General features: G+C 45.3%; 1 long non-coding RNA gene across 1 annotated transcript in view; it reads right to left on the bottom strand.

The window, feature by feature from the left end:
- Nucleotides 1-1,689: 1,689 nt before the first annotated feature.
- The window catches only part of LOC134911503 (uncharacterized), a 104,859-nt gene continuing 80,532 nt past the window's right edge, over nucleotides 1,690-26,016 (bottom strand). The window contains exon 3 of the long non-coding RNA XR_010176626.1: nucleotides 1,690-2,596. This is a non-coding gene — a long non-coding RNA (uncharacterized LOC134911503). The remainder of the gene's footprint in view (nucleotides 2,597-26,016) is intronic.

Genomic DNA, 26,016 nt, shown 5'->3' with positions numbered 1-26,016 from the left:
GCAGTTTCATGCAGCCAGTGAGAGCATTATGCAGCTTGTCACACTGTGCAGTATACTGCACATGTATTTTATGAGGAGGAGGAGGGCGCAATTTATGGTGGAGATGGCTGCTAGTCACCGCCAATATTTGCGCAGGAGGAGAGGCCTCATATCATCCAGAATAAGTACCATCCTGAGACTGAACCTGGGGACCAACCGATCATTGTGGTCCAGAGATCGCCGGCATGGAGAAGCCTTTATGAGGACCGTGGAAGCTTACCAGGATGAAGAGTGGATGTCTAACTTCCGTATGTCTCGTGCAACCTTTGATTACATCCTGGGCTTACTTACCCCAGCACTTGACATGCAGACCACCTGGCTTAGGAGACCCATCAGGGCACGCAGGAGGCTAGCCATTGCATTGTGGTGGTATGCTACCCCGGGAGAGTACCTCACAATCTCGTGCTTGTTCGGTGTTGGGATCTCCACAGTCTGTGTCATAGTCCACCAGGTGACTCAGGCAATGGTATCTACCTTATACAAGTGCTTCAAATCTTTACCACAAGGACAGCGCTTACCGGACACCATAAAAGGATTTGTGAAGTGAGGCTATCCGCAGTGTGCAGGAGTGATTGATGGGACACACATCCCTATTATTGCCCCATGTGACAACCCTGCAGATTATTTTAACAGGAAAGGCTGGAACGCAATCATATTACAGGCTGTTGTGGACCACAAATATTGGTAAGTGTTTTCTTTGGGGTGGTGGGGTGAGTTGCATGGGTGTTTTACAGTATATCTTATTTAAATTTAAATGTATTTCAGTTTCCTAGATGTGTTTATTGGCTTGCCAGGATGATCTCATGACTCCCGAGTTCTTGCCAATTCAGATCTTTTCAACATTGTAGAGGAGAAGCAGGAAGGCTGGCTGTACCCCAAAGAGATAAACATTTTTTAAATGATCTCCTATGTGCTGTATTTTAGCTGTAATGGTTGTATATAATTGCCTAAATCATTTTTATTCCCATCTTATACTTTTGACTAACTCCTCTGCAATATATTTTTTTCACCGTTTTAAAACAGTATTCTAAGATCATGAATGGGGTGGAGATCGCCGTTCACATCATCAGGGATGCAGCATACCCTTTATGCTACTGGATTATGAAGGTCTACACCCAACAGATCCAGTTGAGCCCTGAAAAAGTAATATATATACACACACCCTGAATTTCGGCAAGGATAGTGGTGGAGAACGCCTTTGGCAGGTTAAAAGGAAGATGGTGTTGTTTGCTGAAGTGAAATGATGTTGACCTAAAGATCATGCCCAATGTAGTGGCTGCGTGCTGTATATTACACAACATCTGCAAACTAAAAATGAACTATTTCTACCTGAGTGGACTGTGCAGGACCCTAGTGTTGGAAACCCATCTGTTGGATGTGCATTTTTTTGAGCTGACACAAACTCCACAGCAGAACAAATCCGTTACACTATTACGGCAAACCTTACAGCACTGTTACAATAGTAGTTACAACCCTCTCATCATTATTAGAAACATTGAGTATTAGAAAAGTTATCACAACAGGTTTGGTTAATTATATTTTTATTATTTTGTTTACCACCTTTGTGTTTTAGGTGCAATTTTTAATAAAAAAAACACATTAACAGCATGTGTATATATGGTGAAACAATATTTCTATTTGTTCCCAAACAAGGAAAAGATGGTCTACTGATACGCACATTTGGGTACCTTATGCATATAGTTTCACATAACTTTTGAATTCCAAAAAAAAAAATGCACACTGGTAGGCTTTTAGATACAATTACAACAATGTATAGCCACAGAATCCCTGCAGTATATTTGCAGTATAATTTACAAAAATAAGTGTTTGTTTTGAGGTTTTTAGACACTATGCAAAATACACCACAGCCATAAGAAACCCTCACTCCTCCCGTACCCGTACCACCCCATCCCAAACAAAAATTGTAATACAGTAAACCATTAGAATTAAACATAATGCACAAACAGTTGTGCATAAACACTTTGTTATTAACCATACTGTGGTTATTTATCAATGAGTGATAAATTTCACTGTGAGCAATAAATTATACCAGCCAATCAGTTGGTGCTCCTAACTGATATATATTAGAAAAAAAAAATTTGGGAGCTGTTTATCACTCGTTGATGAATGTGCCCATAAGTTTAAGTTAAATTGTAGTATACACTAAACTCTGAACTTTGTGCTTTAGATGCTGCAGTATTTAGGGCATAGTATGGGCCAGGATTAACTGTGGAATAACCCTGCCCAGGGTATTGTGAGCTGTGGTGTTGGGTTGGAGCTTTTGAAGTATTGATCAAACGTTCAAAGAACGCCATGTTCATTTGTTGCAATTCCCTATGACGCTTATGCTGCTCTCTACTCATGCGTTCCTGCATTGTCATGACTTGGGTAATAAATGAGTCTTGCATTTGGCACTCAGCCTCTATAAACCTTGCATCCTCCTGTACGGACATAGCAGTGTCCATGTCTCTGAGTTGTTAAACAAGGACATATGTCATGGCTTTAGCTACTTGCTCCACTTTGTTCAGTTTCTTCCTTCTAGGTGGAACATTGAAAACTGTGAAGATAAGATAAAAAAAAATTAGTTTACATAAAAATAGCATTAGCAAACGTGTTTGAAGTAGAGATGTGCGGCTGGCACTTTTCGTGTTTTGTGTTTTGGTTCTAATTCCACTTTTGTGTTTTGGTTTTGGCCTGGTTTTGCCAAAACCACCCTTTTGTGTTTTGGTTTTGGTTTTGGATCTGAATGATTTTTTTTTAAAACCATAAAAACAGCTAAAATCACAGAATTTGGGGGTAATATTGCTCCTACAGTATTATTAACCTCAATAACATTAATTTCCACTCATTTCCAGTCTATTCTGAATACCTCACACCTCACAATATTGTTTTTAGGCCTAAACATTGCACCGAGGTGGCTGTATGACTAAACTAAGCGACACAAGTGTGCGGCACAAACACCTGGCCCATCTAGGAGTGGCACTGCAGTTGCAGACAGGATGGCACTTACAAAAACTAGTCCCCAAACAGCACATGATGCAAAGAAGAAAAAGAGGTGCAATTAGGTAGCTGGATGGCCAAGCTAAGCGACACAAGTGTGCGGCACAAACATCTGGCCCATCTAGGAGTGGCACTGCAGTTACAGACAGGATGGCAGATTTAAATAATAGGCCCCAAACAGCACATGATGCAAATAAGAAAAAGAGGTTCAATTAGGTAGCGAGATGGCCAAGCTAAGAGACACAAGTGTGCGGCACAAACACCTGGCCCATCTAGGAGTGGCACTGCAGTTACAGACAGGATGGCACTTAAAAAAAACTAGTCCCCAAACAGCACATTATGCAAAGAAGAAAAAGAAGTGCAAGATGGAATTGTCCTTGGGCCCTCCCAACCACCCTTATGTTGTATAAACAGGACATGCACACTTTAACAAACCAATCATTTCAGCAACAGGGTCTGCCACACAACTGTGGCTGAAATGACTGGTTTGTTTGGGCCCCCACCAAAAAAGAAGCAATCAATCTCTCCTTGCACAAACTGGCTCTACAGGGGCAAGATGTCCACCTCATCCTCCGATTGCTCACCCCTTTCACTGTGTACATCCTCCTCCACACAGAGTATTAATTCGTCCCCATTGGAATCCACCATCACAGGTTCCTGTGTACTTTCTGGAGGCAATTGCTGATAAAGGTCTTCCCAAAGGAATTTATCATTCATTTTGATTAACATCATCTTCTACACATTTAGTGGAAGAAACCTCCTACGCCAATCGCTGACAAGGTTACTAAACACTCTTTCAGAGTACACACTGGAGGGGGGCCAACTTACGTAAAATAAAGCCAGTTTGTGCAAGGGCCTCCAAATTGCCTCTTTTTCCTGCCAGTATACATACGGACTGTATGACATGCCTACTTGGATGTTGTCACTCATATAATCCTCCACCATTCTTTCAATGGTGACAGAATCATATGCAGTGACAGTAGACATGTCAGTAATCGTTGGCAGGTCCTTCAGTCCGGACCAGATGTCAGCTTTTGCTCCAGACTGCCCTGCATCACCGCCAGCGGGTGGACTTGGAAATCTTATCCTTTTCCTTGCAGCCCCAGTGGCGGGAAAAATTTAAGGATGAGCTAATGACGGGTCACGTTCCGCTTGAGTTGACAATTGTCTAACCAGCAGGTCTTTGCACCTCTGCACACTTGTGTCTGCTGGAGAGATACAATGTAGGCTTTAAACCTAGGATCAAGCACGGTGGCCAAAATGTAGTGCTCTGATTTCAACAGATTGACCACCCTTGATTCCTGGCAAAGTGAATGAAGGGCTCCATCCACAAGTCCCACATACTTTGCAGAATCGCTCCGTCTTAGCTCCTCCTTCAATTTTCCCAGCTGCTTCTGCAAAATCCTGATGAGGGGAATGACCTGACTCAAGCTGGCAGTGTCTGAACTGACTTCACGTGTGGCAAGTTCGAAGGGTTGGAGAACTTTGCACAAGACAGAAATCATTATCCACTGTGCTTGAGTCAGGTGCATTACCCCTCCTTTGCCTATATCATAGGTGGATGTATAGGCTTGAATGGCCTTTTGCTGCTCCTCCATCCTCCGAAGCATATAGAGTGTTGAATTCCACCTCGTTACCACCTCTTGCTTCAGTTGATGGCGGGGCAGGTTCAGGAGTGTTTGCTGGTGCTCCAGTCTTCGGCACGCAGTGGCAGAATGCCGAAAGTGGCCCGCAATATTTCAGGCCCCCAACAGCATCTCTCGCACATCCCTGTAATTTTTCAAAAAATTCTGCACCACCAAAGTAATTGTATGTGAAAACATGGGACATGCTGGAATTTGCCCAGATGTAATGCACGCACAATATTGGTGGCGTTGTCCGATATCACAAATCTCCAGGAGAGTCCAATTGGGGTAAGCCATTCTGTGATGATGTTCCTCAGTTTCCTTAAGAGGTTGTCAGCTGTGTGCCTCTTAAGGAAAGCGGTGATACATAGCATAGCCTGCCTAGGAATGAGTTGGCGTTTGCGAGATGCTGCGTCTTGTGCCACTGCTGTTGTTGCTGTGGGAGGCCATACATCTACCCAGTGGGCTGTTACAGTCATATAGTCCTTAGTCTGCCCTGTTCCACTTGTCCACATGTCCATGTTTAACTGGACACTGGATACAACCGCATTTTTTAGGACACTGGAGACTCTTTTTCTGACATCTGTGTACATTCTCGGTATCGCCTGCCTAGAGAAGTGGAACCTAGATGGGATTTGATACCGGGGACACAGTACATCAAACAATTCTCTAAGTCCCACTGAACTAATGGCGGATACCGGACGTACATCTAACACCAACATAGCTGTCAATGCCTCAGTTATCCGCTTTGCAAAAGGATGACTGCTGTCATATTTTATCTTCCTCACAACGGACTGTTGGACAGTCAATTGCTTGTTGGAAGTAGTACACTTGGTCTTCCGACTTCCCCTCTGGGATGATGATCCACTCCCAGCAGCAGCAACAGCAGCGGCAGCAGCAGCAGGCGTAGCACTCAAGGATCCTACGGAGGAATCCCGGTTAGGAGAGGACTCCTCAGTCTTGACAGTGACATGGCCTGCAGGACTACAGATGTTCCTGACTGAGGAGGAAGTTGACGTTGAGGGAGTTAGGGGTGTGGCTTGCAGGAGCTTAGGTACAGGAGAAAGAAGGGATTTAGGTGTCAGTGGACTGCTTATGCTCTTACCCAAAGTTTCACAAGTTGACACTGACTTCTGATGAATGCGCAGCAGGTGACGTATAAGGGAGGATGTTCCTAGGTGGTTAACATCCTTACCCCTACTTATTACAGATTGACAGAGGCAACAGATGGCTTGACACCTGTTGTCTGGATTTGTGGAAAAATAATTTCACACCGAAGAGGGGGCTTTTTTGGTAGTTTGCCCAGGCATCACAATAGGCTTCTTCGTCCCAAGGACAACAGATGTCTCCTCCGGTGCCTGACTTAAGCAAACCACATCACCATCAGAATCATCATCGTCAACTTCCTACTAAGCACCAGCAACATCCTGGTGTACTTCAAGTGAAATCTTCAATTTGAATATCAGGAAATGGACTGTGGGTGCTCCTTGCAGCACTTGCAGGGGGTGTGCAAATGGTAGAAGGAGCCACCTCTTCCCGTCCAGTGTTAGGAAGGTCAGGCATCGAAGCCGCCGACACATTTGGACTCTCCTTGGGGATTTGTGATACCATCTCAGAACGCACATTTCTTTTCTGTGCTCTTTCCAACTTAACTCTTTTAATTTTTCTAGCAGGAGGATGAGGGCTTCCATCGTCATGTGAAGATGAACCACTAGCCATAAACATAGGCCAGCCATGAACATAGGCCAGGGCCTTAGCCGTTCCTTGCCACTCCGTGTCGTAAATGGCATATTGGCAAGTTTACGTTTCTCTTCAGACCATTTCAATTTCTTTTTTTGGGTCTTTTTACTGAACTTTGGCTTTTTGGATTTTACATGCCCTCTACTATCACATTGGGCATCAGCCTTGTCAAAAGACGTTGATGGAATTTCATCATCTATGTCATGTCTAGTGGCAGCAGCTTCAGCACTAGGAGAAAGTGGTTCTTGATCTTCCCCTATTTTATCCTCAAATTTTTTTGTTCTTTTTTTGGGAGTTATATAAGACAATATGCGGCACAGGAATGACTGATGGCCAGGACACTACCACTGGTCTGATGCAGCAAAACACAGCAACACTGTAAGGGACTTGTTGTTGTTGTTATTATTATTATTATTATTATTATTATTATATGGCAGCAGTGGACATATAGCAGCAGCGTATACCACTGTGACTACCTCGTCACTGGAATGACTGATGGACAGGACACTTCCACTGGTCTGATGCAGCACATCACAACAACACTGTAAAGAACTTGTGGTGGTTGTTGTTATAATTATTATAATACTGTAGCAGTGGACATATAGCAGCAGCGTATATCGTCACTGGAATGACTGATGGACAGGACACTAGCACTGGTCTGATGCAGCACAACACAACAACACTGTAAGGGACCTGTGGTTGTTGTCATAATTATTATTATAATACTGTAGCAGTGTACATATAGCAGCAGCATATATCGTCACTGGAATCATAGGTGTGCGCAGGGGGGGTGCCTGGTGCGCACAGGCACCCCCTAATGTCTGGCACCCTGATCTCACATGCCTGATGCAGTGATCGCCGAGCACGCTGTTTACTGTCCCCTATGCGATGCACCCTGTCAGGATTGCATTACTGACCAGATGCCTGGGTTAATCAAGGGTGCCACTGACACCGGCTTTCAAATCCCCGACTCCACCTCCATGTACAAAAACAGTGTGATGTGACGTGATTACATCATGCTGCTCGCATGCCCCCCTGTCACACCCACCACATGCCCACCTCTCTCCTTCTATGCTATGCCAACGTCAGCCACTGATGAGGAGCAGCATGCAGCCAGCGTTCTTCTTAGGAAGACAAATTCAATACTGGCAGGCGGCCGGCAGCAGCATTGACACGTCACTCGTTTTTCCAGCAGCAGCAGTACTAGTCTGCGACTGTCAGTGTCAGTTTAGTTTAGTTACTGACTTGTAAGTAAGCTGATGCAGCTTGCAGGGGAAAGAGAGGGGGAGCCAGACCAAGCTGAGGAGGAGCAGTGTAATTGCAGTGAGTGCCATCAGGGGTGTTTGCTAGAAATTTTTCTCCCCCAAGCCAAAAAATTCTTCGGCACCCCCCCCCATCCCCCATAATTGGCACTATTAAAGGAATAAATGTGCGCGCGCCGCAAAATAGGGTGTGTGGCTTCGTTGGGATGGGCGTGGCTTCACATAAAGGGGCGTGGCATTGCAGGAAAAGACTACGTTATACCCCAGTTTTCCAACCTGCACGCCCAGACGTTAGCCACCACTGGAAAGAAAAATAATCCTGATTCATGCCCCTTACATTATTTGTAATTTTTCCTCCTTATAGTAATGCCCAGTATACATTATGCCACATACTGCAATGGCCCTTAGACATTATGCCACACACAATAATGCACATGACACAATATGCACACACCATAATGCCCCCGACACATTATGCCACACACCGTAATGCCCCCGACACATTATGACAGGAATCGCAATGCCCGTTATACATTATGCTACACACTGCAATGCCCCTGATACATTATACCACATACCACAATGCCCGTGATATAGTATACAACACACCGTAATGCCTGACACATACCGCAATGCCCGTTATACCCTATGCTACACACCGCAATGCCCGTTATACATTATGCCACACTGCAATGACCCTGAGACATTATACCACATACCACAATGCCCGTGATACAGTATGCCACACACCGTAATGCCTGTGACACATTATGACACATACCGCAATGTCCGTGATACATTATGCCACACACCGTAATGCCCATTACACATTAAGTCCTACAGTAAGGCTTCTAATTACTTTTAAATTACCTGCTCGTTGCCAGGGGTTTCATGCTCTTGGTTCCATGCACGGTGCCAGGGGTTTTCATGCTCAGGGTTTCATGCTCGTTGCCAGGGGTATCATGCACTGGGTGTCATGCTCGTTGCCAGGGGTTTCATGCACTCGGTGTCATGCTTGTTGCCAGGGGTTTCATGCACTGGGTGTCATGCTCGTTGCTAGGGGGTAGTGCTTGTTGCTAGGGCTGTGCTCCCAGTGCCACATATGTCCCCAGTGCCAGATATTACCCCACGGTGCCAGGTACTCACATGACCCCAGTGCACAATATAGCCCCCCACTATGTGCCAGGTACATATATACCCCCCCAGTGCCACATATGCCCCCAGTGCCAGATATTCCCCCTCAGTGCCACATATGCCCCCAGTGCCAGATATCCCCCCCCAGTGCCACATATGCCCCCAGTGCCAGATATTCCCCCCCAGTGCCAGATATGCTCCCAGTGCCAGATTTCCCCCCCCCAGTGCCACATATGCCCCCAGTGCCAGATATTCCCCCCAGTGCCACATATGCCCCCAGTGCCAGATATTCCCCCCAGTGCCACATATGCCCCCAGTGCCAGATATTACCCCCCCAGTGCCAGATATGCTCCCAGTGCCAGATTCCCCCACCCCCAGTGCCACATATGCCCCCAGTGCCAGATATTCCCCCCCAGTGCCATATATGCCCCCTCCCCCACTGCTGCTCCCCCGCTGGTTTGTGTTGGAGGGACACGGAGGGCACAGCGCGCGCCTCTCCTGTGTCCCCTCCTGCATCATCTCCGGCGGCCGCGGGTCTAATAAACGAAGTGCCGTTCATGAGCTCTGATTGGCTCACGAACCGGCACTTCTTCTATTAGACCCGCGGCCGCCGGAGATGATGCAGGAGGGGACACAGGAGAGGCGCGCGCTGTGCCCTCCGTGTCCCTCCAACACAGCAGGGAGGGTTAGTAGGAGCAGATTGACATGCGGACGCTCGTCCGCATGTCAATCTGTGCTAAATCAGTGGCGCCCCCGCAGCCCCTCGCCCCCAAGCCACCGCGAGGGCTGCGGGGGCAGTAGTTACGCCACTGGTACAAAGGTAGATATTTTATATGCATTGATCTGCAATAGATGGTGCTAGAAACGCCCAAAAGGCTGTGCTAGACACACCCACTCCAACGGTGCACCCCCTAATAAAATGTGCTGCGCACGCCAGTGACTGGAATGACTGATGGACAGGACACTAGCATTGGTCTGATGCAGCACAACACAACAACACTGTAAGGGACTTGTGGTTGTTGTTGTTGTTGTTATTATTATTATTATTATTATTATTATTATTATTATTATTATACTGTAGCAGTGGAAATATAGCAGCAGCATATATTGTCACTGGAAAGATTGATGGACAGGACACTACCACTGTTCTGATGTAACACAACACAACACCACTTTATACAGCTACACTGGATATATGGCAGCAGAGGACACCAACACTGTGACTGGCTGGACTGATGCAGCACATTACACTGACTACACTGGACTGGACAGCACAACACAACACCCCTTTATACAGCTACACTGGATATATGGCAGCAGAGGACATCAACACTGTGACTGGCTGGACTGATGCAGCACAATACACTGACTACACTGGACTGGACAGCACAACACAGCACCACTTTATACAGCTACACTGGATATAGCAGAGGACACCAACACTGTGACTGGCTGGACTAATGCAGTACAATACACTGACTACACTGGACTGGACAGCACAACACAGCACCACTTTATACAGCTACACTGGATATATGGCAGCAGAGGACACCAACACTGCGACTGGCTGGACTGATGCAGCACAATACACTGACTACACTGGACAGCACAACACAGCACAAGACTCACACCCCACTTTCCCGCCCCCAAACAGGCACTGAACACTGAGGACACGTCCTCTCAATACACTCTCCGAGACTGGAGTGAAAATGGCTGCGACGCGTGGTTTCTTATGTGAAATCCAAATCCAGTGAGAATCCGACAGTGGGATGATGACGTTTTGCCGCGTTCGGGTTTCCAAGTCAGGCAGGAACCGAACTTGGAAGGTAAAGTCCGGTAGGGTTCGGTTCTCTGAGAACCGAAACCGCTCATCTCTAATATATATATATATATACACACACATACATATACAGATGGGTCCACATTTATCTTGACCTTTAATAGGATTAACTGAGACTGGCCAGTCGGATTTAATCCCCTCCTTTAATGACTTAATCCCCTGCTGTATTGTTCTCTGTATTGTATTGCAGCTGAGAACAATAGATGAAGGGTTTATGCTAATAAGTAATGTTGTGACTAGGCGCAGAAAACTAGTCAAGATAACGGTGGACCCATCTGTACATACACACAGTACAAATTTCTCTACATGCTTACTTCAAAATCTGTTTAAGAAACCACAAGATCGTTGTGAATACAGATATTATGTTATACAGCAGAAAGTGAAATTTCATAAAACAAGACCATTGGACTGCAGAATATATACTTCTTTCTAACATACGTGAAAGTGCCAGACAGGACAAATTAAAGATAAATTGAGATAACCATCCAGAGCTGAAGTAACTGACTGTTATATGTTACTCAATAAGCCTTTTATTTGATGTGAATCTTTTTTTAGAATAAAAATCTAAATTGGATTTCTAGGCATGTATTGTGCAATTTAATATTATTGGAACCCTTCATATTTTTAAGAGTGCTTCAGTCTGAAAGAGCGAGTCTTTCCCCCACAAATGTAACAATGAGTAAATTGCTCTGTAAGACCAGAATCCCTGATCACTTTGCAATTGAAATTCTTGTGAAAATGCGCTTGTGTAGTAATCATTTTAGGGCTCTCAGACGAGTTACCTTTGTCTGGCAGACAGTCTTTTTTTTCCCCTTAAACTAAGGAATGGCTATTGTTACTATGAAAATATGTTAATTGTTCATTTAGATTAATGAAATAAAGATGTTATATAACATACAATGAGAAACATTTTTGAAGATGATAGTAATGCACTCACACAGGGGCTGATACAGTTTTGCACATGTACTGTATCTTATGTGTTATTGCAATGCACATGCTCCAGAGCCAAGAGTATACAAATACTGGTGATGCCAAGTTTAATACAACTCAATCGCATATCTACTTGTGGCTGAAGTGGCATAACTTGGTTGTAATAAATAGAGATGTGCACCGGAAATTTTTTTGGTTTTGTGTTATGGTTTTGCATTCGGTTCCGCGGCCGTGTTTTGGATTCGGACGCGTTTTGGCAAAATCTCCCTTAAAAATTTTTGTCGGATTCGGGTGTGCTTTGGATTTGGGTGTTTTTTTTTTCAAAAAACCCTCAAAAACAGCTTAAATCATAGAATTTGGGGGTCATTTTGATCCCATAGTATTATTAACCTCAATAACCATAATTTCCACTCATTTCCAGTCTATTCTGAACACCTCACACCTCACAATATTATTTTTAGTCCTAAAATTTGCACAGAGGTCGCTGGATGACTAAGCTAAGCGACCCAAGTGGGCAGCACAAACAACTGGCCCATCTAGGAGTGGCACTGCAGTGTCAGACAGGATGGCACTTAAAAAAATTGGCCCCAAACATCACATGATGCAAAGATAAATAATAAAAAAAAGAGGTGCAAGATGGAATTGTCCTTGGGCCCTCCCACCCACCCTTATGTTGTATAAACAGGACAACAACCCCATCATTCCAGCGACAGGGTCTCCCACACGACTGTGGCTGAAATGACTAGTTGGTTTAGGCCCCCACCAAAAAAGAAGCAATCAATCTCTCCTTGCTCAAACTGGCTCTACAGAGGCAAGATGTCGACCTCATTATCATCCTCCGATTCCTCTCCCCTTTCACTCTGTACATCCCCCTCCTCAAAGAGTATTAATTCGTCCCCACTGGAATCCACCATCACAGGTCCCTGTTTACTTTCTGGAGGCAATTGCTGGTAAATGTCTCCACGGAGGAATTGATCATAATTCATTTTGATGAACATCATCTTCTCCACATTTTGTGGAAGTAACTTCGTACGTCGATCGCTGACAAGGTGGCCGGCTGCACTAAACACTCCTTCGGAGTACACACTGGAGGGGGGGCAACTTAGGTAAAATAAAGCCAGTTTGTGCAAGGGCCTCCAAATTGCATCTTTTTCCTGCCAGTATACGTATGGACTGTCTGACATGCCTACTTGGATGCTGTCACTCATATAATCCTCCACCATTCTTTCAATGGTGACAAAATCATATGCAGTGACAGTAGACGACATGTCAGTAATCGTTGGCAGGTCCTTTAGTCCGGACCAGATGTCAGTTTTCGCTCCTGACTGCCCTGCATCACCGCCAGCGGGTGGTTTTGGAAATCTGATCCTTTTCCTGGCAGCTCCAGTGGCGGTAGAAAATGAAGGAGGAGCTGTTGGCGGGTCACGTTCCGCTTGACTTGACAATTGTCTCACCAGCAGGTCTTTGAACATCTGCAGACTTGTGTCTGCCGGAAAGAGAGATACAACGTAGGCTTTAAACCTAGGATCGAGCACGGTGGCCAAAATGTAGTGCTCTGATTTCAACAGATTGACCACCTGTGAATCCTGGTTAAGCGAATGAAGGGCTCCATCCACAAGTCCCACATGCCTAGCGGAGTCCTCCGTTTTAACTCCTCCTTCAATCTCTCCAGCTTCTTCTGCAAAAGCCTGATGAGGGGAATGACCTGACTTAGGCTGGCAGTGTCTGAACTGACTTCACGTGTGGCAAGTTTAAAGGGTTGCAGTACCTTGCACAACATTGAAATCATTCTCCACTGTGCTTGAGTCAGGTGCATTCCCCCTCCTTTGCCTATATCGTAGGCAGATGTATAGGCTTGAATGGCCTTTTGCTGCTCCTCCATCCTCTGAAGCATATAGAGGGTTGAATTCCACCTCGTTGCCACCTCTTGCTTCAGCTGATGGCGGGGCAGGTTCAGGAGTGTTTGCTGGTGCTCCAGTCTTCGGCTCGCGGTGGCTGAATGCCGAAAGTGGCCCGCAATTCTTTGGGCCACCGACAGCATCTCTTGCACGCCCCTGTCGTTTTTTACAAAATTCTGCACCACCAAATTCATTGTATGTGAAAACATGGGACATGCTGGAATTTGCCCACATGTAATGCACGCACAATATTGGTGGCGTTGTCCGATGTCACAACTCCCCAGGAGAGTCCAATTGGGGTAAGCCAATCTGCGATGATGTTCCCCAGTTTCCATAAGAGGTTGTCAGCTGTGTCTTATGGAAAGTGGTAATACAAAGAGTTGCATGCCTAGGAATGAGTTGGCATTAGCGAGATGCTGCTACTGGTGCCGGCGCTGCTGTTGTTGCTGTGGAAGGCCATACATCTACCCAGTGGGCTGTCACAGTCATATAGTCCTTAGTCTGCCCTGCTCCACTTGTCCACATGTCCGTGGTTAAGTGGACATTGGGTACAACTGCATGTTTTAGGACACTGGTGACTCTTTTTCTGATGTCTGTGTATATTCTCGGTATCATCTGCCTAGAGAAGTGGAACCTAGATGGTATTTGGTACCGGGGACACACTACCTCAAGAAATTTTCTTAAGTCCCTGTAAACTAACGGCGGACACTGGACGCACGTCTAACACCAACACAGCTACTAAGGCCTGAGTTATCCGCTTTGCAACAGGATGACTGCTGTGATATTTCCTCTTCCTCACAAAGGACTGTTGGACAGTCAATTGCTTACTGGAAGTAGTACAAGTGGTCTTCCAACTTCCACTCTGGGATGATGATGATGATGATGATCGACTCCCAGCAGCAATAACAGCAGAGCCAGGAACAGTAGGCGTTACACTCAAGGATCCATCGGAGGTATCTCAGTCAGGAGAGGACTCGTCAGACTTGCCAGTAACATGGCCTACAGGACTATTGGCGTTCCTGTCTAAGGAAGAAATTGACACTGAGGGAGTTGGTGGTGTGGTTTGCACTGGGAGCTTGGGTACAAGAAGAAGGGATTTAGTTGTCAGTGGACAGCTTCCGCTGTCACCCAAAGTTTTTGAACTTGTCAATGACTTCTGATGAATGCACTCCAGATGACGTATAAGGGATGATGTTCCTAGGTGGTTAACAACCTTACCCCTACTTATTACAGCTTGACAAAGGCAACACACGGATTGACACCTGTTGTCCGCATTTCTGTTAAAATAATTCCACACCGAAGAGGTGATTTTTTTTGTATTTTGCCCAGGCATGTCAATGGCCATATTCATCCGACGGACAACAGGTGTCTCCCCAGGTGCCTGATTTAAACAAACCACCTCAGCATCAGAATCCTCCTTGTCAATTTCCTCCTCAGCGCCAGCAACACCCATATCCTCATCCTGGTGTACTTCAACAGTGACATCTTCAATTTGACTATCAGGAACTGGACTGTGGGTGCTCCTTCCAGCACTTGCAGGGGGCGTGCAAATGGTGGAAGGAGCCACCTCTTCCCGTCCAGTGTTGGGAAGGTCAGGCATCGCAACCGACACAATTAGACTCTCCTTGGGGATTTATGATTTAGAAGAATGCACAGTTCTTTACTGTGCTCTTGCCAGCTTAACTCTTTTTCTAGCGGGAGGATGAGTGCTTCCATCCTCATGTGAAGCTGAACCACTAGCCATGAACATAGGCCAGGGCCTCAGCCATTCCTTGCCACTCCGTGTCATAAATGGCATTTTGGCAAATTTACGCTTCTCCTCAGACGATTTTAATTTAAATTTTTGGGTCATCATTTTACTGAACTTTTGCTTTTTGGATTTTGCACGCTCTCTACTATGACATTGGGCATCAGCCTTGGCAGACGACGTTGATGGCATTTCATCGTCTCTGCCATGACTAGTGGCAGCAGCTTCAGCACTAGGAGGAAGTGGATCTTGATCTTTCCCTATTTTACCCTCCACATTTTTGTTCTCCATTTTTTAATGTGTGGAATTATATGCCAGTAATATTATTATATCAATAGCAATGGCCTACTGTACTATTCTACTATATACTGGTGGTCGCCAAAATGCTGCACTGTACTACTATATACTGGTCACAACAATGCAGCACAGATATGGATACTAGAAGTGACACAGAGCTGCAAGATACAGCAATGGCCTACTGTACTGTACTACTATATATACTGGTGGTCACCAAAATACTGCACTGTACTACTATATACTGGTCACACAACAATGCAGCACAGATATGGATACTAGAAGTGACACAGAGCTGCAAGACACAGCAATGACCTACTGTACTGTACTACTATATATACTGGTGGTCACCAAAATGCTGCATGTACTACTATATACTGGTCACAACAATGCAGCACAGATATGGATACTAGAAGTGACACAGAGCTGCAAGATACAGCAATGGCCTACTGTACTGTACTACTATATACTGGTGGTCACCAAAATGCTGCACTGTACTACTATATACTGGTCACAACAATGCAGCACAGATATGAATACTAGAAGTAACACAGAGCTGCCAGATACAGCAATGGCCTACTGTACTGTACTACTATATATACTGGTGGTCACCAAAATTCTGCACTGTACTACTATATACTGGTCACAACAATGCAGCACAGATATGGATACTAGAAGTGACACAGAGCTGCAAGATACAGCAATGGCCTACTGTACTGTACTACTATATACTGGTGGTCACCAAAATGCTGCACTGTACTACTATATACTGGTCACACAACAATGCAGCACAGATATGGATACTAGAAGTGACACAGAGCTGCAAGACACAGCAATGGCCTACTGTACTGTGCTACGTAATATACTGGTGGTCACCAAAATACTGCACTGTACTACTATATACTGGTCACACAACAATGCAGCACAGATATGGATATTAGAAGTGACACAGAGCTGCAAGATACAGCAATGGCCTACTATACTGTACTACTATATACTGGTGGTCACCAAAATGCTGCACTGTACTACTATATACTGGTCATAACAATGCAGCACAGATATGGATACTAGAAGTGACACAGAGCTGCAAGATACAGCAATGGCCTACTGTACTATACTACTATATACTGGTGGTCACCAAAATGCTGCATGTACTACTATATACTGGTCACACAACAATGCAGCACAGATATGGATACTAGACGTGACACAGAGCTGCAAGATACAGCAATGGCCTACTGTACTGTACTACTATATACTGGTGGTCACCACAATGCAGCACTGTACTACTATATACTGGTCACACAACAATGCAGCAGATATTGAGCACTGATCAGGATACTAGAACTGAGTCTGACACGGAGCTGCAAGATACAGAAATGGCCTACTGTTCTGTACTACTATAATATACTGGTGGTCACCACAATGCAGCACACTGAGCACAGATATTGAGCTTTTCAGGCAGAGAACGTAGCCACGTTCTCTCCGCAGTGGCGGATTTAGCGGGGGGCGATTAGGGCGAACGCTCCCCCTACACATACCGGCGCCGGGATAGACGGCCGGGTACCGCCGCAGCAATCATCTGCGCAGCCGCGGCCAGGCAGCACATCCCGCCATAAAGTACTTCCGCCCGGCGCCCGGCCCGACGAGCCGGGAGCAGCCGCAGCCAGCACTGTAGTGGAGCCTGGCGGCGGCTAGCAGCCAGCAGCATGCGTGATCCTGTCCTCTCTCACCCTGACCACTACACCTGCTCTTTTTACAATCAGCAGCATGTACTCCCCTCTCTGCCTTACCCAGGTAAGTGGCCTCAGATCTGGGCACCTGGCTGGCACTGTACAGTACAGGTCACAGAGCTGCGGGGTGATCCCTAATATCTGTTGTAATACACATGTTACTAATGGTATATGGATAATATGGTATATAGAGTACGCTGCGATAAAGTCAGGGGAAGGGTCATTGCTGGGTGCGTCACTGTGATATGAGCAGCTCGCATCCCGCGATGTATGATGGAAAGTGAGATAACGGCGCAGTTCTAGAAATGAGACATCGCTCCCCGGATAAGTCTTATCTGCTCTGACAGGCTGCGCCCTGTGCAGAGAGGCTTCTTCTGTATCACCCTCTCCCTGCACATAGTAGTGATGAGGCGAGCCCCCCTTCCGCAGGGGATTTTACTTTGTTTTACCCAGATCCCTGCTGCTTGAGATAATTCTCCCAACTGGATCTGCTTACTAGGAAAGAGTTTCCATATAGAGAAAAAAATGCACACATTATGATGTATGTATATATATATATATATATATATATATATATATGTGTGTGTGTGTGACTGTGTGTGTGTGTTCCCAGATGGACCATTAAAATCAAGGTCGTTATTCCATTAAAGAGTATTGCTGTGGCAGAGACTCTAGTAATAGTGTGTAGTGAAGTTGCAGTGTGTTGTATCCCAGCACTGCGACTACTCGGGGCAGATCCACGCATGTGCTCATGATAGCCGGATACCGCAGGTCCGCAGATGACCAGGACCCAGCGTCACTCCCTCACCCCAGTGGGGACCCCGCACCATGAACATCACCAGGTGCTGTGGGCCTTCATGCTGGCTGCGGCCAAGTGGCTGGTGCGGCCGGAGGAGAAGAGCATGGCTGGCTCCCGGGATGGTGGGGTAAGCCGAGGCCCAACCTCCTAGCAGCACAGAGATGCTCGACCCCTGGGACTGTTCTCTGTGTCGGGCTCGAGTGATTTCCTGCTGCTAAGGTAATCTCTTTTAAGTGGGAGGGGCATAACTAAGTGGGAGGAGTAAGAGTAGAGAGGGGAGGAGTTAGTATACATTTTTAATCCCCCCCCCTAAAACTAAAGTCTAGATCCGCCACTGCCTCTCCGCTCAATCTATAATGCACGAGTGAAAATGGTTCTTTATATGGAATACGAATCTCGCGCGAATACGACAGCGGGATGATGACGTTCAATCTCGTTTAGGTTAACCGAGCATGGCGGGACGATCCGAGGCTGCCTCGGACCCGTGTAAAACACGTGAAGTTCGGGGGGGTTCGGATCTGACGAACCGAGCCCGCTCATCTCTAGTAATAAGTTGTTCGCATTTAGGCAATGTTCATAAAGGGCATGTTGGCAGAATTGCAGGCTATGCAGATTATTCTATTTATGCAATTACACCTATTTACAGATGGATCTTTTGCGGCAGATAATAGGCTGGTGCAAGTGTACGCTGATGATGAAGATAGCAGCTATAAAAGTGTACAAATAGGGGAGAGATGCGTACAACTCAGTATATGGGAAAATATGCATTTTTTTCCATGTGGATAGGGTTCCTAGAGAAGATTCCCCAGTAGGCCGATGTGCATGTGGGGCCTGTTTTGTTTGTTGACATGTGAGGGGTGGTCTTCCGCCATGTTTACATGATGTACCTCTGTTGCTGCCCACATGAGGTCACTTTTACAAATTTTTCCAGAGCCACTTTAACTTCCCAATCTGCCCTTGCCTCACACAATCCAAAAATATACTGGTAGGTTAATAAGCTCCCTACAAAAATTAACCTTAGCGTGTAAGTGTGTGTATGTACATGGGCAGACTAGATGGGCCAAGGGGCATTTATCCACCATCACCTATAGTTTTGGCCACTTCACTGTAAGAATGACAAAATGAGGAAAACTCAAGAGGGTTTAACTGTGGTTATCCTAATTAATAAAGGGAATTAAGTGGTTAAATAAAGGGGACAGATTAGAAACACTAGATGTGTATACTTTGTAAATATTCCACATTAGAAAACATTTAATTATTATACATGCATTAATGTTTGCCCACAGCTTCGCTCGCGTGGATGTCTGTTATTACTCAATGGAACTAAAAAGACAGTAGTGCCATCTAATATTGTAATGTATATTTTATATTGTACACATTGATCATAAATTTATTTGTAAACAATAATTGCAATTTTCCTTCAAGGATTAACACAAAAAGATGCTTGGGGCTGCTAACTCATGAGCAAGCCACGTAAAGCTGCCCATGGGAGAAGAAGTTGGTCCTGAGATCTACACATGCAGCCCTAAACATTTGCCCCCCTGTGACTGATCGTAATAGCGAAGCAGACGCTTACAGGAAACTGCAGACGCTTGAATTGAAATATTTGCATACATATATTTGTTGTATATTTGTGTTTGGGGTGTGCAGTATATGTAAACTGCTCAAAAAAATAAAGGGAACACTTAAACAACACATCCTAGATCTGAATGAATGAAATATTCTTATTAAATACTTTGTTCTTTACATAGTTGAATGTGCTGACAACAAAATCACCCAAAAATTATCAATGGAAATCAAATTTATTAACCCATGGAGGTCTGGATTTGGAGTCACACTCAAAATTAAAGTGGAAAAACACACTACAGGCTGATCCAACTTTGATGTAATGTCCTTAAAACAAGTCAAAATAAGGCTCAGTAGTGTGTGTGGCCTCCACGTGCCTGTATGACCTCCCTACAATGCCTGGGCATGCTCCTGATGAGGTGGCTTATGGTCTCCTGAGGGATCTCCTCCCAGACCTGGACTAAAGCATCCGCCAACTCCTGGACAGTCTGTGGTGGAGCGAGACATGATGTCCCAGATGTGCTCAATTGAATTCAGGTCTGGGGAACGGGTGGGCCAGTCCATAGCATCAATGCCTTCGTCTTGCAGGAACTGCTGACACACTCCAGCCACATGAGGTCTAGCATTGTCTTGCATTAGGAGGAACCCAGGGCCAACCGCACCAGCATATGGTCTCACAAGGGGTCTGAGGACCTCATCTCGGTACCTAATGGCAGTCAGGCTACCTCTGGCGAGCACATGGAGGGCTGTGCGGCCCCCCAAAGAAATGCCACCCCACATCATTACTGACCCACTGCGTAACCAGTCATGCTGGAGAATGTTGCAGGCAGCAGAACATTCTCCTTGGCGTCTCCAGACTCTGTCACGTCTGTCACATGTGCTCAGTGAGAACCTGCTTTCATCTGTGAAGAGCACAGGGCGCCAGTTTCGAATTTGCCAATCTTGGTGTTCTCTGGCAAATGCCAAACGTCCTGCACGGTGTTGGGCTGTAAGCACAACCCCCACCTGTGGACGTCGGGCCCTCATACCACCCTCATGGAGACTGTTTCTGATCGTTTGAGTAGACACATGCACATTTGTGGCTTGCTGGAGGTCATTTTGCAGGGCTCTGGCAGTGCTCCTCCTGTTCCTCCTTGCACAAAGGCGGAGGTAGCGGTCCTGCTGCTGGGTTGTTGCCCTCCTACTGCCTCCTCCACGTCTCCTGATGTACTGGCCTGTCTCCTGATAGCACCTCCATGCTCTGGACACTACGCTGACAGACACAGCAAACCTTCTTGCCACAGCTCGCATTGATGTGCCATCCTGGATGAGCTGCACTACCTAAAACACTTGTGTAGGTTGTAGACTCCGTCTCATGCTACCACTAGAGTGAAAGCACCGCCAGCTTTCAAAAGTGACCAAAACATCAGCCAGAAAGCATAGGAGTGGTCTGTGGTCACCACCTGCAGAACAACTCCTTTATTGGGGGTGTCTTGCTAATTGCCTATAATTTCCACCTGTTGTCTGTTCCATTTGCACAACAGCATGTGAAATTAATTGTCAATCAGTGTTGCTTCCTAAGTGGACAGTTTGATTTCACAGAAGTGTGATTGACTTGGAGTTACATTGTGTTGTTTAAGTGTTCCCTTTATCTTTTTGAGCAGTGCATATATTGTATATTATTTTTATATTTATATACATATAGTCATATTGGACTTGAGAAGTCTCTGCAAATTCTACTAAAAACTATTTTAGTGTCCATAGTTCATAAACAGTCCCTAGAAGTATATTTATCCCAAAAAATTATATTTCTTTACATATAGTCATTTTTGGCTTGAGGAGGCTGCACACCAGACAGGCTGAGTGTCAAGCACCAGTTTTTTTCTTCATTGCTCCTCCCTCCTGAACTTTTAGTACTAAAACCATACAAAGGACATTGGGTCATAAGTTGTAAATAGAAGAAAGTTTCACCATATTCTTTCAAGCAGTAGTATTCATTACCCATTAAGTTTCAAACAATCCAATTGTATCATTATTTTTGAGATGTCCTCCTACTTTTTTCAGCTACAATATCTCCAAAGCAAAGTATAAACAGATCCTGGAGTAGCACCAATCTCCCCTACCCAGCCAAAACAATAAAGATTAGTAACAATTTGGCATGTTCTAACAAAATAAATATTCTTTTGTCATTTTTAGGCCCGATTATTTTGCTGCAGTCGAGTTTGCATCTCTATGCTATTGCCGCTAAAGAGTACAAACGTGCAACCCATACTTGCCTACTCTCCCGGTATGGCTGGGAGGCTCCCGAAAATTGGGTGACCCTCCTGCTTCCCCCGGAAGAGCAGGCAAGTCTCCCGATTTTTGCGGTCCCCACTGCCCGGCCGCCCACTTAGTGAGTAAAGTGAGTGGTCTGGGCAGTCAATGACACGATTATTGTTGAAACGCATCATCATAGCCACGCCCCCTGCAGTATAATGCCTGTAATACCGGCATTACAGAGTGGGGGTGTGGCTTAAATGACGCGCCTCACCAACCAAGCCCCCATACCGCCTCCGTCCCATCCCTGTTCTGCCTCCGCCCCCTCTGCCCATCATTGCCCTGCCCGCCCCCTGCCGAGCTGACGTGGCTGCACTCTTCTGGAAAGAGCAGCCACAAAGTCGGTAAGTATGGTGCAACCAAATGCTCAAGGACTGAGACACCCAATGTCAGTGTCCGTAGATGCAGAAATATTACTTAGTGCAGCTTTAGATGCATGATCAGTTACACCATTTGGCAGCTGCAATTTCTCCTTCTGAGTATGGCCTCCTATGTGAGTGGTGCAGGGACTCTGTATGCTACTGCTTTCAGCAACATGCTTGTGACATTCCCATGAGATGTGGCATCTCTGTGCATCTTTTTATTTGCATACAAATCTTTATTGTGACTCTGTATATACTGTAGAAAGTCAGGATGCATGCACAATTGCACATATGAAAAACTTCACTCCACTGTGTCTGGCATCGCCGCTGTGTCCAACACAGAATCAGCCTCTTTATGTGCTGTACATACCAGTGTATCTGCTAATTCCAGGAGCATGAAAAACAGTCTGACCTTTTTCCAAGAAATCCATAACTCTCTGGTGGAGCTCAGTGGTACAGCTCTTACTTTAGTAAATCTATTAGCAATACATTGGATGGCATGTTTAGTTAATGCAAGGTAAGCTCTATACATACAGTACAGTCATCTTATAACAGTATAATAAAAAAAGATGACATAAAAGGATAAGTATGCGGTCTTTAGGTCGACATCAGTTAGGTCAACACTCATTAGGTCGACCACTATTTGTCGACATGCATTAGGTCGTCATGGTCATTATGTCGACATGGTCACTGGGTCGGCGTGGCAAAGGTCGACATGAGGATTTAAAAAAAAATTTGGAACTTCTTCATACTTTACGATCCACGTGGACTACAATTGGGAATAGTAACCTGTGCTGAGCGCAGCAGTAGTGAAGAGAGGCACCTTGCCCAAAGCTCGCTCGCCATGCAAGGGGACACGGTGCACTAATTGAGGTTTCCTGTCACTTTACGGAGAAAAAAGCGCAAAAACCGCCAAAAAAAACTCATGTTGACCTTTTTTCATGTTGACCTTTTCCATATCTATCTCATGACTGTGTCAACCTATTTCAGGTGTCGTTCTAGTCACTGTCGACCAATAGTGGTCGACCTGATGACTGTTGACCTAGTTACTGTCGACCCAAAGAACTACACCCAAAAGGATAATTGTTCAAATAAAGCACATGGACGAAATTTGACAGTGTAATAAGAGCATACCTGAAATAAGTTTAAAATCCATGTCCTGTGTCTGGAAGCAGAAGTTATATAAGTTTTATAATGATGTAAACAACTGACAAAAAATATATATTTTATTTTTTAACGTTAATAAAAAAGTTGTATGTATGACATGCAACATAATAAATAGAAAACTAATTTTAAAGAAGCTGCAGGCTTTTGGGAAGCATAGCAATTTTCTTTTACACCTGGTTTACAAATGTCACCCAAAAATCATGTGCTATACACTATTATTACTTACTAGTAATATAGACCCATACACTCCAACATGATTCATTCTATTAGGTACAAAATGCTCTGTTCCTGCACTTCCTTGCCAGTGGCAGTTGCAGAGGTGAGGCTGCAGCACAGTCCAAAATTCAAATAGGGAAGCCACAACAACTGTCACCCCAAACACTGGCAAACAACGGGACTCACTGGCACACTCGATGGACAATTGTCTTTTTTCAACCTCAGATACTATGTTACTTCATACTTGCCTACCAAGGGACTAGAGATCGGTGCTCCGGTGCAGGCTGTCTGTCATCGGGACTCCCTGCTGCTCCTGTGACCTCCGCTGCAGTAAAGTGATGCTGCAAAGCAGCAGCTCACTTTACAGTATTAGAAGCAGGGAGCCCTGATGACTGGCAGCCGTCCAGGAGCTCCGACCACGATCCCCGTCTGGTGAGTATGAGTCAGCAGTAGGGGGGAGGTCGCATTGTGCAGGGTGGTACCGGCTACAGGGGGGCAGTCAACCGGGTGGGGCGGTAGTGGCAATGGCAGCAGCACATGCGCATCATATACTAGGGGTATTTTTTTTTTTTAAATAACCTGATAATGATGCATGGAGGCATCACAGGGACAGAGCTTTCGAGCATGTTCTGTCCCTGCATATATATATATAATTCAGGGTTGCCTACTTTAAATAGTTCCTCTCCAGGAGAAGCCCAGAGAGGAGACGCAGCAGGAGACTTCAGGGGGTGGGGGTGGGCTGTGACATCATTAAGACCCGCCCCACACTGGGAAACGCCACGATTTGTGGGTCCGTGGGAAGGGGGTCGGACTAAAATGGTGTGATTTGCATCATTTTAACCCCTTCCCCACCCCACGGACTCACGAATATGGCAGTGTATCTCTTCATCCTGCCCGCATCACTAGGGTGTGAGCAGGATTCAGGAGACCTGCCTACTCTTCCGGGGGTGCGAGGGGCTACCCCCAAAAACGGGAGCCTCCCACAGCTTCCGGGAGAGAAGGCAAGTATAATCTAATTGTGTGTGTGTGTGTGTGTGTGTGGTATATAGTACTGTATATGTACAGTATGTGTTATATATAATGTGTGTGTGTGTGTGTGTGTGTGTGTGTGTGTGTGTGTGTGTGTGTGTTCTAGCAGTTCATAGTTTGTCTTCCTTCAGATACAGTATATGATCATTGATCACATTACCCCTGCTATGATGGGTGGATATAGATCCCTTAGATTGCTTTTATGAAAGTCTAGGTTGACTCATAGACTAGAGACACTAGCCTCTAAGGAACTTAATCATAGCCTGGGTTTACTTTACATTGCTTTATCTAAATACTGTGGTGCTATGAGTATTTCTACACACTGTCATTTTCCCCTTGTTTTTTTTAGATGAGTGTGATATTATACTATAATATGATATATTTTTTGCTGTCTATTCAGCACTATACTTACTATTCATATGTATGTGGCACTTTATAACTATTTAATATCATGGTTATATATTGTATCAACATGCCTTGTTATTGTGTACGTTACTGTTTGTTATGTGCTAACACCTTCAGTATATGTACTTTGTTTACAGTTTTTTGCTGGTCTCTGAGGCAAAGAGCTTCTGGATACAAAGCCATCAGTGGGCACCGTGTTCGCTATCCCGGACACCAATACTGTATGCTACATTGTAGTTTGATTCCTGGCCCAGGGGTACCTACGGAAGGCACCAGGATGTTTTACTATTTATTTAAAATGTGTGCTGCCTGACTTGAGCTGTAAATATATACTGTATGTATATGTTTGTGTTTTATATACATTTCGACAAAGCTGCCTGGAGCAGCGAAACGCGTCAGGAACGGGTGACATTCGCTGCTATCACAAGAGACCACTTTTTCCCTACCTTTCATCTGGTACCAGTTTGGCATATTGGACATTTGGAAACTCGTTGCACCATATGTGACAAAGTGATTGGTGTAAGGATGAATGCGCCTATACTGGCACCAATCACAGAGCATACTTTCAGCGGGAAGTATTCCCTTTGTTTGAATCTGAATAAAAGAGCGTCTCAGTCACTGCCCGCTACCCACTTTGCAAAGCTGTTTCCTCGTAATCAGACTTGCTGTGTGGATCGTCTCCGACCTTTCAGAAATCTCCTGATAATTTGCTCTCTGTTTCTGCATTTGAAAACTTCTGCTAGCCTCACGTGTTCCAGCTCATTGACACAGTTTCTTCATACAGTATTTGATCGGCAATTCTTTCATTTACTGTTTACAATTATTTATATACTTACATGAATATCCTTACTGTAATGTCCCTGTGCATTGCCCCTTGGCCTGGAAAACTCATGCCATCTCTCACTCCATATCCAAGCGCTGCCACTTGCTGGGGG

This window comes from Pseudophryne corroboree, chromosome 4, assembly GCF_028390025.1.
Source record: "Pseudophryne corroboree isolate aPseCor3 chromosome 4, aPseCor3.hap2, whole genome shotgun sequence".
NCBI lineage: Eukaryota > Metazoa > Chordata > Amphibia > Anura > Myobatrachidae > Pseudophryne > Pseudophryne corroboree.
Note: the sequence above shows the minus strand (reverse complement) of the source record. Positions and strands in the feature narration are given on the sequence as shown.